A 15,194-nucleotide genomic window follows, 5' to 3' on the forward strand; every position below is an offset into this window, starting at 1 on the left:
CTCTCTAACTTCAATGAAGACTTTGATTGGTTGAATTATTTCATCTTTCAAATACAGTTTCCTAACTGTCTACATACTCTTTTTATCCCTTCATCTTCTTTTCTGTCCCTCTTTTCCACATAGTACTATCTGCAAATTCACTTAATCCCATGTCAAATTTATTTCTACTCAAATCCTTGGCCAAATTATTATTTCTTCTATCTGAATATCATACTTCTTTTGCAAATGGTTTTATCCTTCATTTATTGAAGGATGGTGCAGTGCATTTTCATGTGAATTTAGAGATGCAACATTTACAACACTTTCTAAATTTCAAAACTCTTCTGTTCAGGAAGTGAATGCTTATTTGAAGTGCTTCAGGGATGCATATCAATCAATCCATTGTTCTTCCACAATGTCAACTGACTTATCATAGTTTTATTTCTGCTTTTTTGCATTGCATGAATACAATCACATCTCACTGGAGACTTTCTTTTTGGTAATTTATGACATGCTGTGTCATCTTTCTGTATCTGTGCTTGATTTTTTGCCTGTCTGTTTCTGTGTTTCAGGTGAAACATACTGCCTGCCTTAACTGAAGCTTTTATAAGAGAATATATTTTAAGAAAACCTTAAACCAAATGTAAAAAACCCCCTGCAAAACATTCTACATCTCCCCTCTTGTATTCTGTACTCAGTTTGCATTAAATGTAACTACATGAAAATTACACTGACATGCCTACACATGTGTATTAATCCAGAACAAGATGTTAAAGTTGCAATTTGGGTAAATAACTTTCTAGAAAACTTTTTAAGATTTCATTTTTGAAGCCGTAAGCTTCACACCTTTCTATCAGAACTATCATATGCATTTAGATTTGTCTTCCTTGCAAGGGACTTCACAGCATGTCAATTCACTTAAATGAGCAATTGCAACTCTTTCTTTTGTTAATTCACCTACTTTAATTTTGTAGGTAAAGTGTACTATAGAAGGTAGATACAGAAAGAGAGAAAAGCATTTGAGTGTGTTAGTTGTAAATAGAATTTTACTGAGATGAGGAGGAAATCATCACAGTGTCACATACATGTACAAAACTGTTGAAATTCTATATCTTCTTACATTAATGTTACGATTCTTCTCTTCATTCTTGCTGATAGGCAAAGAGTTTTATCTCTAACTAACCCAGTTAACCCTAAGCAGAGAAATCACACCATCTCTAACCATCCAAAAGGAATGCTTCAGCTGTTGACTGATTCATCACAGTGAGGAGCTGGTACAGCATAGAACTGTACCTCAGTAAGTGATTGTTTATTAAAAATCATATTCTAGTGACTAACGTTTTAATATATACCATATAATTGACAGAAAACATATCTTGCATTGTTACCCCTATAATATTTTTATTTTCTGAACAAATTTAGAAAGCATATAATACACAACAAGGCAGTACTGGTCACGTGTACAGAAAGTAGTGAAATCATCTGACATTACCAAAATATTCAATTGGAACACTACTTCTATTTCAAAGGTGAGATCTTAAACAGTGTTTTCAATTGATACTAATTTTGATTTATAGTATTTCGTCCCTCAGCTGGGGGGAGTAATAACTCACAGAGTAATTATTTGCAGTTGATTTTCAATGACTAGGGCACATTTTCATGTTATTTGAAGCACACTATAATATATGTCTTTCAAAAAGAAAAAAAAAGTCAACCTTACTTTTGAAGGAATGAGAACCCCTGCCTTAAGCAGGAGTGACATCTTGATTATTTTTTCCAACTCTTTACAGTGAGTAGTATTTTTGCATCTAGAAACTTTAATCAGAATAGAAGTTTGGGCTAAGTAATAAAATATGAACTATCACATAGGAAACTCCTTCAGAAATTGACCAAGAATGTGATCTGTACTGATTACAGAGAGCTACAAGTATTATCTTCAAAAAACTCAAGGTATTAAACTAGTATTCATTTAGCACAGAACCAAAATCACTCATTTTGCTGAATCCCAGTGAAAATATCTGGAAAATATATAGCATTCTTGTGCTGTTACTCTTTTTTTGAATGCAGGCTGGTATGGATTTTCCCTAGCCAAAACCAGAAAATAAAATGAAAAACAAGAATAGTACCACAGATCTTGGCTTTCTGTTAAACATTACAGGATGCTGAAGTGGATATTGCCTTGAGCTAGCTAAGTATTAAAGTATTCTACAGAGATATAATGCACTAATACAATAAAATTCTATTGAAAATTGCCTTGAATCAGTTAAGTATTTAAGTGTTCTACAGAGATCTAATGCGACAGACTAAAAATCTATTTCTATGTGGTAATGACAGTCAATTTTTGTGAGATTTCTCAAATCGATATTTATAGGCACTTGCAAAGAAAAAAAAACCACAAAAACAAAGAGAGTTTTGTCCTGTGCATGATTTGGTTTGCCATTTTACAGTCATTATTAAAATTCATATGTGCATATCTATCACCAAAGCAAGGAATTTTGCTGGTAGGCATAGAAACTGTGCTAGAAAAGACTACCTCCTTGTTTTATATAATTATCCTCTTGCCACGAGATGGCACTAAAAGATTAAAAATATCTGCATTCCTAGGGCTCCTATCTGAAAAAATGAATAAACTTTTCAGGGAATTGCACAAGAAATGTCTTCAATATTTGACTTTCCATTTGGTTAGCAAGTTGTGAATACCATTCTGCTTACTTTGACCAAGCACTGAGATGCAGAGACTTACCATAGAGTTGATGGAGAGAAAAATTGTTTTACTAAAGCTTAAGTGTCCTGCAAATTTCAAAGAACAAGTAGTGGACATTCAGAATGATATATTTCCTCTTTAAGACAAGGAAGTGATAACATAACCAGTATATATATTAATAAAAAACTGAACAGACACAAGAAAAAAAAAAGAAAAATTTATAATCTTCCCTAAGGAAAATGTATCAAAGTTCAACAACTTATGCATTAAGAACTACTCCTTTACTCCACTCAGTTTTCCATCCCAATTGCAATTAAAAAAAAAAAAAATCTGATCTCAAATTTAGTGAGCTCTTTAAAAAACTGTGTGGTATATAATGTGAAAAATACTGAAGAAACCATATTTCTAGCTTATAGGATATCAGCCTATCAAGTGAATGCTTTTCTATTCCCACAGCAAAACCTCATCCTTCACAAAGAGTAGCACTATATGACACAAACAGCTCAGAGTGGACAAACTGCATGAAACCAAACAGAAAGAAAACCCTAAAGCTTCATGTGGGACAAAAAAAAATTCAAAACATAATTACTTTACTGGAAATTATTTCATGTAGCACATTTCATTTATCTATTAAAAAATCCAGCAAAGCAACTATTAAAAACAGTGTCAGTATTGTCCTGATCTTCACTGCCAGTATTTTTGACTGTACAGAAAAATATTAAGCTACCCTCAAACATTTTTTTCTGCACATCATGTCACTTTAGCTCATATATTTTAAAGCATTAATGGATTACTCTTGAGACATCAGTGCTTGATAAAACATTAGAATCATTGAGATTAATTTTGTTTACTTAATGTTGACTTTAATTCTTTATTCTTTTTTTTCAGTCATCATACCATTATTACACCACAATTTTTTCATGTTATTTTCCTGATAACTAATAGCCCAGTTTCAGGAAGGATTTTAATACACTAGAGGTAGAAATGGACTCCAACCAGCATACCCAGAGTAACAAGGAACCAGTCACATCACTAAAGTCTAAAATGACCCAATACTCACAGATACCTCTAAGACAAGACTGTCTGGGTGCTTTTCGAGAGATTGAGTTGGAACCATTTAACTGGCAGCTGTGGGTCTGATCCACCTAGGCTGCTTTTATGCCATTAGACCTGACTTTCACAGCCTGTTCAAGGGGCAAAACAACCTCAGACCGTACATACCTACGCATTTACTGGTTGGATCTTGATAGCTGCAGCCATGGAGAAAGGAAAGTGCAGGTATTTTCTCTCCTGAATGTACATAACCCAAAATTTAACAAGAACTTACTGCTGTGTTAACACAGGGGTTTTGGTCCTGTAATTTAGAAGGTTGAACTACTTTGAGCTTTACCATTTGTGTTTAACTTCAGCTAAGTGGTTGTTGTTAAAAGTGAAAACTTAAAAGCTCACTTGTAGATGGCTGTTTGTAAATTCACTTCTAAAATACAATATAATAAATATCACTTAAACTCCTGACTATGGTGAAATGAAATTATGCTGTTACTCTTTTTTTAAACCCAAACTTCTCATTTCAGAACATAAATAATTGATTTCTCCTTCTTTGACACAAAATTTTAGGTATGAAATTTGGAACATCTCAAGCCTTTTAGTCACACTGTAGATTCCTAAATTCTCTTAAGATTTATGCCCATCAAAAATTAATGGATTATTATTTTAATGCACTATACCTTAGTTCTTCTTTCTTTTCTAATTCTCGTTATTCTGACCTCAAATAAAAATCTGGAGGAAACCAAGACACAATTAAGATATAGTCACAAATAGCACAAGCGTTTCAGAGTGGTTCAGAGGCCTTGCTAAGCAAGGATAGAAAGAGGAATTGTATGATTATTTTTCCATCCTGTACATATAATCCACACACATACTTAAATTTTAAAGATCAGTTTCTTCTGACCATCAGAATGATTAAAGACTGTCTAAATAATACAAACAAACAAAGTAAAACATTATCACCTTAAGAAATATTTTCTCAAATTAATTAGTCAAATCAGGGTACTACTTCATTTGAAAACACTTCAGAAGGGAAATTTGAAGGAATTGTACAAGCAAGGAAGAAAGGATGTATTTTATAAAAGAGTACTATTACGGAGGAAAATCCATCTGTGTATGTATCTGTACACATACCATTCAGTTGTAACTAGAAGAAAAAAAGTAGATCCAGACACAGATAGCACTACTACCTTAACTTTTGAATCAGAAGCTTAATAAAATGCCCCTAAGTGTTAAGTCATGGAGAGAAGCAATTGTACCTAATATGCCTGGGGCCCTGTTCACCCATTTTAATCAAGATGTCAGCATCAGTGATATCTTCACCATGAGCACCATGCTCTTACTCAAGGGAAAAGGCACATCTCAGAACACTAATGACAGAAAAAACTTTGTCCAACAAAGGGGGAAAAAAATCACACTTCTCAAAATGGTTCTCACAATAGTGTTCTACATCCTACTCTTTTATGGACATTACAGATTTCTGCCAAAAGCATATGGAAACCATCCCAAAGGGAAATAGTATTAGAAGACAAAAATGCTATTTAAAACTTGGCCATGGGAAGTGGGGAGCAGTAGCATGTTTGGGAACTTGGATGTAATATGCTTAAGCAGATCTTAAACTATACTTCATGTCATAATCAAATGTTTTACTTCCCTAACCTTAGAAGCAAGGAAATTTTTTCATTTGGCTGCAAAATAATTAGGTGTATGCCGGTAATTCATTCAAAAATTGAGGTCTATGCTATTTTTACCATTTAATACAAGACTTTTTTACTTAAACACTGCTTTTGTTTTGCTTTTTTTAGCAAAAAGTCATGAGAGCAGGCTAGTAGCTCTGGATAGCTTATGTCACAGGATCAAAATTATGATACAAGAAAAAATAATAATAATAGAAAACAGTATTGACATGTAAACATCCTCTCTCTACTAAATGAAATAAAAAAATTTAGAAGATATCTGATAATCATAATGAACATATGATCTATAGTGTGATGTAAAATTTTTGTGGACTGTTATTTGCATAATTTGCTATTAAAATTTATATACAGGTGGAGAAGAAATAAGAACTGAACTATTGTCATTCTCTTGTTTCAATTCATCATGTTTTGCCTATTTTTTCTTTTTATTCTTTCTATTTTTCTTGGGTGTTCTTTTGCAATTATTTCTAAAAACTTACAATCCAGATCATCTTCTAAATAACCCTATGTTAAAAAAACAATCAATCACCAAACATTAAACTGAAGAATTAAATCTTATCAATCTAATTAGCATGTGCAAACTTCTAGTAAATGTATGTAGCCTAGTTGGCTCAGAAGCCCATCCAACCTGGTCTTGAATACTTCAAGGGATAGGGCATCCATAACTTCTCTGGTCAGCTTCTTCCAAAGCCTCACAAACCTCTGAATAAAGAATTTCTTCTTAACATCTAATCTAAATGTCTACTTTTAACTAATTTTCAGGTAACACACAAAGAGAATCGATGTGCATTTATGTTTTCCAGTTCCACTCACCGTGGAAAAGTCATCAGGAAAATGGTAGGTCACTATTTGTAAGAGAAAGGAATGTATACATTTAAAGGATAATTTTTCTTAGAATCCTTAGAAGCAGAATAAACTTAATCATTCTCTCTCTATCCTGAACATTACCTCCAAGTAATTACACATTATACCTTTTCTCACCCTCTTTTAAAAACTCAAAAATTTTCTACATGTATTTTACCTCATGTAAGATATGAAACATGGTCAAAATTGTCTTTGATTCCAGTGGAAATAAGAATTGACTATGATACTTAGAGGAACCAGTGACAGAATTCACAGCACCTAAGGTTCCTAGACATAGGTTTATCTGTTTTATTTGTGTTTGCTGTTAGGGTGACATAAAAATAAGATAGTTTTTGCATTCATTAAACAGGTGTAAATATAGTTTGAACTACTGAAGTGTGGTAGACACACACAATAACACTTCAATTATATATATTTATTTTATGGTATTTTGGAGTAGAAAAATTAACAGTCCTCTTCACCATTGCATTTTGAGCCTTGCTCATAGTGCTGCAAATTACATTGCTTTGTGCCCTAAATTCTTTGTGTCCTAAAAATCTGGATATTATAGCATTGTAGAGTTCACAAGGATTGTACTCATCTTTGAGGATTGTGATCTGATCTGGCTAAGTGATGGTATATTCATGTTCTTTATGTTGTAATGCAAAGCACTGCAATAAGATGATACAATAAATCCAATATCTAATGTCATAGGTGATGGAATATTAACAATAAAATTACAAAACATACATCTTTCATACAGGTATGTCATATCATATACAGTTCTTCATGAGAAAATATTTGGAGAGGGTTTTTTATTTTTTTAAAACACAGAAGAACACAGTTACAGCTTTTGAGCAACGCAACTCTGGAAACACCTATTTACAAATCATGTTTTGAATCACTACCTTTACAGGAACACACACGCATGCCCTCTTCCTTAAAAGATTCCCTACTGTTTGAATATGATTCAACATTCACTTTGAGTTACAATTGAGAGATGTTGTAATGAAGTTATAAATAAAAACATTATGTGAAGAATGATATACATGTGGGGATAATATTAAAAAGGACACCTGCCATATTGTTTTTCGTTGTGTCCAGTTAACTTCCTAAATCTTTGTATTCCCCTGATGCAGCCTGTTGGTACAATCATTAGAAGACTTGAGTTTACATCCCAGAGCAGGTGTCCTGTGACAGTATAAGCTGGATATATAAGATGTTGCTAGAGCTTTATATCTCCTGCTGGACACACCTCTTTAATAAATAAGTGATAAACATTATCTATTTCATTTAAGTTAATAAAAGCAGTAACAGTAGTGGGAACTTACAGAAAAAGTCAAGTAATAAAATGCCGAGATAAATTAAGAAAGAAACTTTACAGTATTCTGCTTTCTAGAATGTAATCCCTGTACAAGCTAAAGGTTGTCCCTGTTTTACCTCTACTGTACACACACACACATTTGAGGTAATTGTCTCTGACATTTAATAATCAGGAGCGTTGCATGTAAGAAGAAATGTGTATAAGGCTTCAGCTGGCAGATTTTCGGTAGATCCTCAAGACATTAAAAAATAGACTGATAAACCAGTAAAGAGAATATATAAGCTCAATACCCTTTGGTTGGGTGGTGTTCTGGCTTCCCACCAGATGAAAATAGAGCAAGGAAAAGAATAGTGTTCAGGTCTAGTTGATTTTTTTTTTCTGTGTACAGTAATGCAGCCTGAAAACTATAACACATTTAACTCCCTAGAGATGATGATTCTTTTCTATTGCTGTGCTGTAAAGTTGCTAACCCACAGAAAGAGACATGTTAGGGAATTGACCACGCCAAGGATTCAAAGCTGAAAAACTGTAAATCCAGGGAGCTAAAAACAAGCAACTTTTAATACAGGAGTTCCTTTTGGCCTGAAGAGAGATTTGGGGAACATTTAGAGCTCAGATTACCATTGCTTCTTCTTCTCTTTTTCTTTTTTTTCTTTTTGCCTTCAAGTTTTTCCAGAAATTGGACAATAGAGGAAGTATGGGGTTTTTTTCAAAAAGTAAGTGGTCATATTAGTAGATCTGAAGGTGCAGGATGTGCAATGTCTGTGGGTTTTAGTCAGCTAATATTTCAGTGAACAGTACCTTTAGTTTCTACGATCTTTTGCTGATAGTTCCAAACTATTTGGAGAAATTGAAAGCGTGTTATGATGGGGCATCCTTATGTGCAGTGAAGTCACCCTTCATAATGTTCTACTCAGGCATATTTTAAACTGTTCGTAAGAAAACAGCTTATATTCTTGTAATTTCAATTTTCTTCCTTTACAATAAATGATTCATCAAATAGTAAGTTATTAAAAAACCCATACCAAAATGTTTCTTAAACCCTTATTTTCTGTCCAAATAATCAGTGTTTTGCTTCCATTTCTGTCTGCCATGTAATATCGAAGAGTTAAGTATACAGTAAATTTTTTTCAAATCTATGATGGACATAATGTGAAGTTAAAACACCTTGGTGTTTACAAACTTGTAAATATGAATTAATTAAAATAATGCTATCATAACACTAAATTCACCCCATTATGACTATTCAACAGTATTTCAATCTTCATTTGACCCCCTGTACCAGTGCTGCAACCCAGTGGTGTGATAGGGTACAACATGATACTGCTTTGACCTGCAATCTGCCTGTAAATATGGTTAACAGACCTAGCAACTGTCACCTGCATGCAGAATTACACAGATGAGATAGGCTCTATTTCATTCACTTGTTTCCTTGGGAAATGATGTTGACACCAGGAAATCATTCTCTCAGAATCAGAAGCAGATATTATTTTCAAATCAACATTTTTAGACTTTTCCATTTAATTATTTAACAAGAAAAGCCTTACATTACTTAGCTGAAATTTGTGTAATGTTTTTCATAGTTAAATGTGTATTTTATGAATATCCCTCTACATTTAATTATGTGTTTATTTGCTGCCACATATAACATTATTTTTGTGTGTTTTTCAACTGCAGCCAGGCACAGAAAAGAACAGTAACCACAGTGTCTACTGTGAGCACATTTCAGTATTTCATCAGTTTCTTCACAGATCCTTTGTCTACTGAGAACATGCAAGTATGAAGTTTTAGTCTATCTACACTCATTTACTCTAAAGCAAAACCAACAAAACTGTTTAAGAATACATAAGGTTCTACATATACACTCTTTAAAAAGTATTTTGCTATTTTCTTTTCCATGAACTGTTACAAAGCATTATGAATATAAACGGTTGGCAAAGCAAGCAGCCAACACATATTTTCCAATGCTATCCAAAGTAACAAAAAAATCAAATAATCAGAACCAGTTTCAAGCCTAAATATATGCATTATAGTCAGCACTCTTCAGACATTTCAAAGTTCCTACTTAAGTGTACAAAATTGTCTTGACACCACACATAAAAAGCAGACAGAAATCTAAACTAAAATTAACAGAAACTGCTGAAGAAATGACCTCACCTCTTCATTCAAACTTTTATGTAACAAAGTATATAAAAATATGAGAAGACTCCCTCAGGCACAAATTAGATTAACAGTTTATAATCCAAGATGCATTCCTCTCTTGACATAAACTCATGTTGACTCTAAAAAACTGTTTTTCAACTCCTGAGGAAGATAGCTTGTGTTTCCTTCTTGCTTTTCTTAGTTCCCTAAGTTCCTTCTTCCTTTTCCTCCTCTAAAACAGCATAGACTACCTTATAAATTCAAAAAGTAAACAATTAACATAAAAGTTTGAGTAACTGGAAAAATCACAATAAATGCTTGCAACAGACTCACAATATCCCCAATAAACAGCATATTTAAAAAGGATTTAGAGATTCAGAAGTATGTTCCAGTCTCCCACTCCCTGCTTTTCCCCTCCAGTAATATCACCATGTATATTTAAAGCCTACTAAAGGCTTTAAAAAAAAAAGCCTAGAAAAAAGAAAACAACAGAAAAATTTCCAATTTTTTACAAGCCTGCTTCCTCACCCTGTGCACATACACGCTCATATATGCATATACACAAACATGCACAACAACTTGTATGATTCCAAAAATACCTTAAAAGCAATGGGAATGCAGTTGGGATAATACAGAGGCTTTTACTGAAATGAAAGATGAAGATTATAGGCAACAGAGATGATAGGTCAGTTTTAAAATGCTGGTTGCTACTTGTCACTGACTGCACGTGCAGATGCATTCTCCTAAGCTGAAGGACTGCTAGATTTCTACAGCTGCAAGTAGACTCATGTACAGTATCAGCCTATTGAAAATTCCCAACACAGCTGACAATGCCATCAATAGTTAGTAGTTGGAAGCATGGATTTAGACTTGTATTGTGCTGCACTAATTTAACACCACATCAAATATGGATTTTTTTGCAGCAGTGACAATAAATGCTCACACAGGTGTGGACTAAATTTTTCCTCCCTCCACCTTTTCCTTTCTTTCCCCTCCTTTTCTCTTCTCCCTCCACTCCCCCTTTACTGAAATGTCAAACCAGGCAATATTTTCACCATTTGTTTCCATATAGCTCAGTACAGATATTTGAAATATTGCCTGTATTCACTCTGCTATCCCTCTCCACAGGGATTTCTTTCATAAGAAGCATTTGCTATGAGTGTTGAGTGTGGATAATTTTTCTGAAATTTAGTTCAGGGTAGAACGAATAACAGTGAAACCTGCAACAGACTTGCACAGGTATACAGAAAGTGAGGGCACATATGTGTATGTTTCATGCTATGTTCATAAGTGTTACACTATGAAAACCTGTGTTTTTTCAATTCAATCACTATTGTATCGTTCCCCCCACCAAATTTGCAGGAACTGAATACAGATGGAAACTCTTACTTAAAAAAGAGTCTGCTTACTAGGAGAAAAAAATCCATAAAATGCTTAGTGTTTCAATCCTGAATACATATGATATTGGTTTAATTTGAGGAGCAAATGCACAGCAGTTATTTCCTATCCCTTATGTCATTACTTCTGATGTGTATTTATAAAATGCAAAAAGTTCTATATAGTAAAGCAAATATATGAACTGCATTAAACACCATGCTATAGCTCATGCTATAATAATTATAATAATATCAATAGAAACAAAATAGGATAGGTTCCTACCTTTTATTCTGCTTTTGAGAAAGTGATGTCCACCCCACCAAAATGAAAAACGAGTTATTAGAGTCCTTTTTTTGTGTCTGTTTTCTCCGCTTATTTTTTAAGACTAATCCTACTTGGATCCAACTCAGGCTTTTTCTCCCAGCATCACTTAACTCTGGACAGTCGGGAACCAAAGCTAAGGGGGAGCTCTCCCTCCGACTGCCTTACATTCAAAGCTCCTGATTAGAGGAAGAAAAAAAAAAAAAAAAGGTACACAACCACACACACACACGCAGTGTGCCCAGATACACACACACAGAGACACAGACACACACACACACACTCACTCTCCCTCGGAGGAGGGGAGCGGGAGAGAGGCACTGCTGACAGAGCCGCAGCACTTACCCTGGGAAGGTTGGAGATCGGGGAAGTGCAGGCTTTTCCGAGCACACAGTGATTTGCAAGTGAATGCGGTGGGAGGGTACAGCAAACGGAAAGCTTTTTTTGTTAAAGCCTGTCGCCCTCCCTTCGCTGCCAGAATGGTTCTCTGGTTTTGAAGCCTAAGCCTCATCTGCTTAGCTTGTCGTAATAATGAATGCTGAAAACACGTCCGCTTTTTGTGGTGTGTATTTCTTGATTAAATATAACCACTTTACGGTATCACCAGTGATCTTACAACAATGTTTATTAAATATATATATGTACATATTTTTAAAAATAGTATGCTGGTAAGTTAAATGAAAACCTTGGAGGGCTCAGATGAAACCAGAGAGTAATTTTGTTTATTAAACTGCTTTTCCTATTAGATTAGAAACATTTTTTGATTCTGAGATTTTTCCTCATACTTCACTATTTTGCATTATGATTAATACAAAACAAGGTAGGTTCATATGAAATTAGGTATTTTCACATTTCCAGAGGTTATAAAAAAAATCAGCATCACTAATTCCCCATATTTTCCCCTTTTTATACATGAGATACCTGTTTTTATTTCAGTCACTGTATTTGGACTCCACATTTTGCAATGTGTTTCTTTTCATCGAGTTAATCTGAGTTGGTTTCATGTTTCTAATACAGCAAATTGGACTTAGCACAATCCTCCTTGGATCATATCAAGTTCAATCCTTTCATTGTGATACTGTAGAGGGTTATGTGTACATTAGTTAGAAGAGATTTAACAAATAGTCACATAAGATTAAACCAATGGATGTCAGTATTGCTCTATCTAAGAAGTGTCATAAGGGACCTTCTCTGGTTGTAGAAAAGTCTTCCAAAAAAAGAAAAAAAACCAGCCAAATTCTCTTAAAATGCAAGCTGAAAAATGTGTTTGGGAGTGAGGAAGAAAGTAACAATGAAATCTATTTCATTGTTAGAAAATCTAATACAGAAATAGATCACTGGCTGCTGTTCGGCTGCTGAGTGTTACTTATTCTGCTTGTTCTCAGCTTCTGTCAGGAGAAAAGACAACAAAAAAGAAAGGCAAGATCCTTATCACGACTAGTATCACTTCCTAATGTAACCACCTGCCGTTGCTTTCCCTTATTTGTAATAATTAGGAGGAACAGAAATGACCCATCACCTAAGCACAACCTTTTGGCAGATGAGCAAGTCAGCATTTAAGTAACATGCTATACTAGCACGACATCATCTGGAGAAAGAAACACATAAAGCAGCAAAATCCCAAGGGGAGGAGCAGGAGGAGTATCTTTTTACTGCCATATATGAAATTATTTGGTTTTGGAAAAATTATCTACTGTGACGGCTTTTTAATCTTTCAAGGAAAGCAATTAAATTCATTGGCTTTCACTGTACTTGGGCACATAAATACAGAGTGTCATGTGTAAAACTTCTGTAAAAAAAAAAATTCTTTCCTTCTCCCTTTCTCATTGTTGTATCAATATAAAAATCAGAAGTGTCATGTGTCTGTCTGCTCCTGATTTCCAAAGACTTTCATTCTCAGTCCTTTCAGTGGAAAGGAGAAGGCTGCAGAATCTAACTCTCAAGCTTCCTAGTCTCTGCCACAATTTGATATTACACTATGTAAAGACACATTCACAGTTCTCAGTAATCCATTTGGAACTGACAATATTGAGACATCTGTGCTCTCTTCCAAGTTTACCCATTTATTTGTGCAAAACTGGAAAAGTAAGATTTTTTTTTTATTTTGAGCAAATCCTCTCACACTGATCTGAAGGTAAAGTTCATGGTACTTTCTTTTCTGAAAATACCAGCTGTGCTACTGTCTCCTAAAACATTAGATCTAGGCTTTGATCCCACCGTAGAAAGCTGAGGATTTTCTTAGAATGAAAGGTTCATTTTCAATTTGGTAATACCAACAAATTAAATTATGATGAAGGGAGACACAAATATTTGGAAATATGTGGAAATGTGAAATATGGCTTGGAAATAGCTTTTTAAAGCTGGAGTGCTTTTTGGACACTGAACAGAATATTAAGTATTAAATATCAAGTTAAAAAGTTCAGTTCCTTTTAACATTTTCTCTTCTGTCATTTAAGTTGCAACCAGGAAGTAGGTAATAAATGACAATTGTTGTATATACACAAAAGTCTATTCTACACAAGCACACACACACACACACAGAGGGAGAGGGAGACAGAACTATTCCACATTCTGAAGTCAAAGAAAATAAATGATTTAGTGGAATTATGCTGGAACAAGAAGGTCAGAAACCATGAATGTGTGCTTGCTCACTTTTCTGCAAAGTATTTTGGTGTATTTCTTTTAGGGTTTTATTCAGCTAGAGTGAACCTATTTTATCTTAGAGGTATATTAATTTATTCTGGCATAGTTACTGCAAGTCACATTTGTACCCTTAAACTGGACTGACTTTGGTTTAACTCTAGAAAAGCCATATTTTTTCATGAACTCCTGTTTCTCTTGGTATGGTCAATTGGTTAAAATCTAGTATCTATGTATGCTGATAGCATACAGACATCTAAGGCAAAACAGTTATTCAACCATATACTTATTCATACACATGACAGTAACTTTAAAACAAGGTGGCATCATAACCTATTTTTAACACTGCCTAATAATTCCCATTAGAAAAGTCCTTTTAGAGCTGCTTATAAATTTACCAAACAAATTATTTAGGATTAAATTTTCTACACTGATGGTCTGCCTTGGGCAGAAATCATTTAAAAACATTTCAACCAAAATGATACTGAAATTTCAAAGAATCAGGAAAAATTATAGACCTGAAATTTTCTCACAGGAATAAAACAACATTCATGCTTTGAAGGCAGAATGTGAAACTCCGCAGGGTACAGTTGGCCTTTGAGTCAGAGAGGCTTACCAATGGGGACAGATTAGGTCAAGGAGCATTAAAATAAAGAAAGTGGTAGGAGCAGAAGGAGTGGAGGGTGGAGGATGCATTCTTCTTGACCAGTAAAGAAAAAAAAAAAAAAAAGCAACAACATATATCTGATAAAGAAACAAGAAGGAAAAAAAAAACAGTGGCAGAACAGGGAGAAGGAGATAAATTCAATGAGACTGAACAAGGAAACCTGCAGTGGGGAGGGAGGGAAGAGTAAAAAAAGAAGTACACCGGATAAAATTACAGAAAGAGAGATAACGACCTTACCAGGGACTCTAAAGTTGCTTTTTGTTATCTTGGTCTTCAAGGTAGGCAGTTTTATCCTCTGAAGTGGTATATCCAGTGTAATATCTACTCAGACTGCAGTGGAGATGCTTTTCTTGCTTTTCATTTCTGTTTACAATATTGGCAGAGATCCCATAAGCCAACAGTTGCATTTTTAGGAAGATGAAAAGGTATATGAAAGATGAGAAAGAAAATATC

At 34.2% G+C, this 15,194-nt stretch overlaps 1 protein-coding gene across 3 annotated transcripts in view; it reads right to left on the reverse strand.

Moving 5' to 3' along the window:
* Positions 1-14,994, reverse strand: part of CDH10 (cadherin 10) — a 96,002-nt gene extending 81,008 nt beyond the window's left edge. Inside the window, exons 1-2 of one of the 3 annotated variants that reach the window (XM_050331409.1) lie at positions 11,780-11,849; positions 11,396-11,613 (exon numbers count right to left, since the gene is read on the reverse strand). The gene's annotated coding sequence lies outside the window, so the exon portion shown is untranslated. Of the gene's footprint in view, positions 1-11,395; positions 11,614-11,779; positions 11,879-14,978 lie in introns of those variants that run through there. The other 2 variants (XM_050331429.1, XM_050331417.1) reach the window with 2 other exon arrangements.
* Positions 14,995-15,194: the final 200 nt, after the last annotated feature.

This window comes from Myiozetetes cayanensis, unplaced genomic scaffold (assembly GCF_022539395.1).
Source record: "Myiozetetes cayanensis isolate MyiCay16 unplaced genomic scaffold, myiCay2020 scf1, whole genome shotgun sequence".
Taxonomy (NCBI): Eukaryota; Metazoa; Chordata; class Aves; order Passeriformes; family Tyrannidae; genus Myiozetetes; species Myiozetetes cayanensis.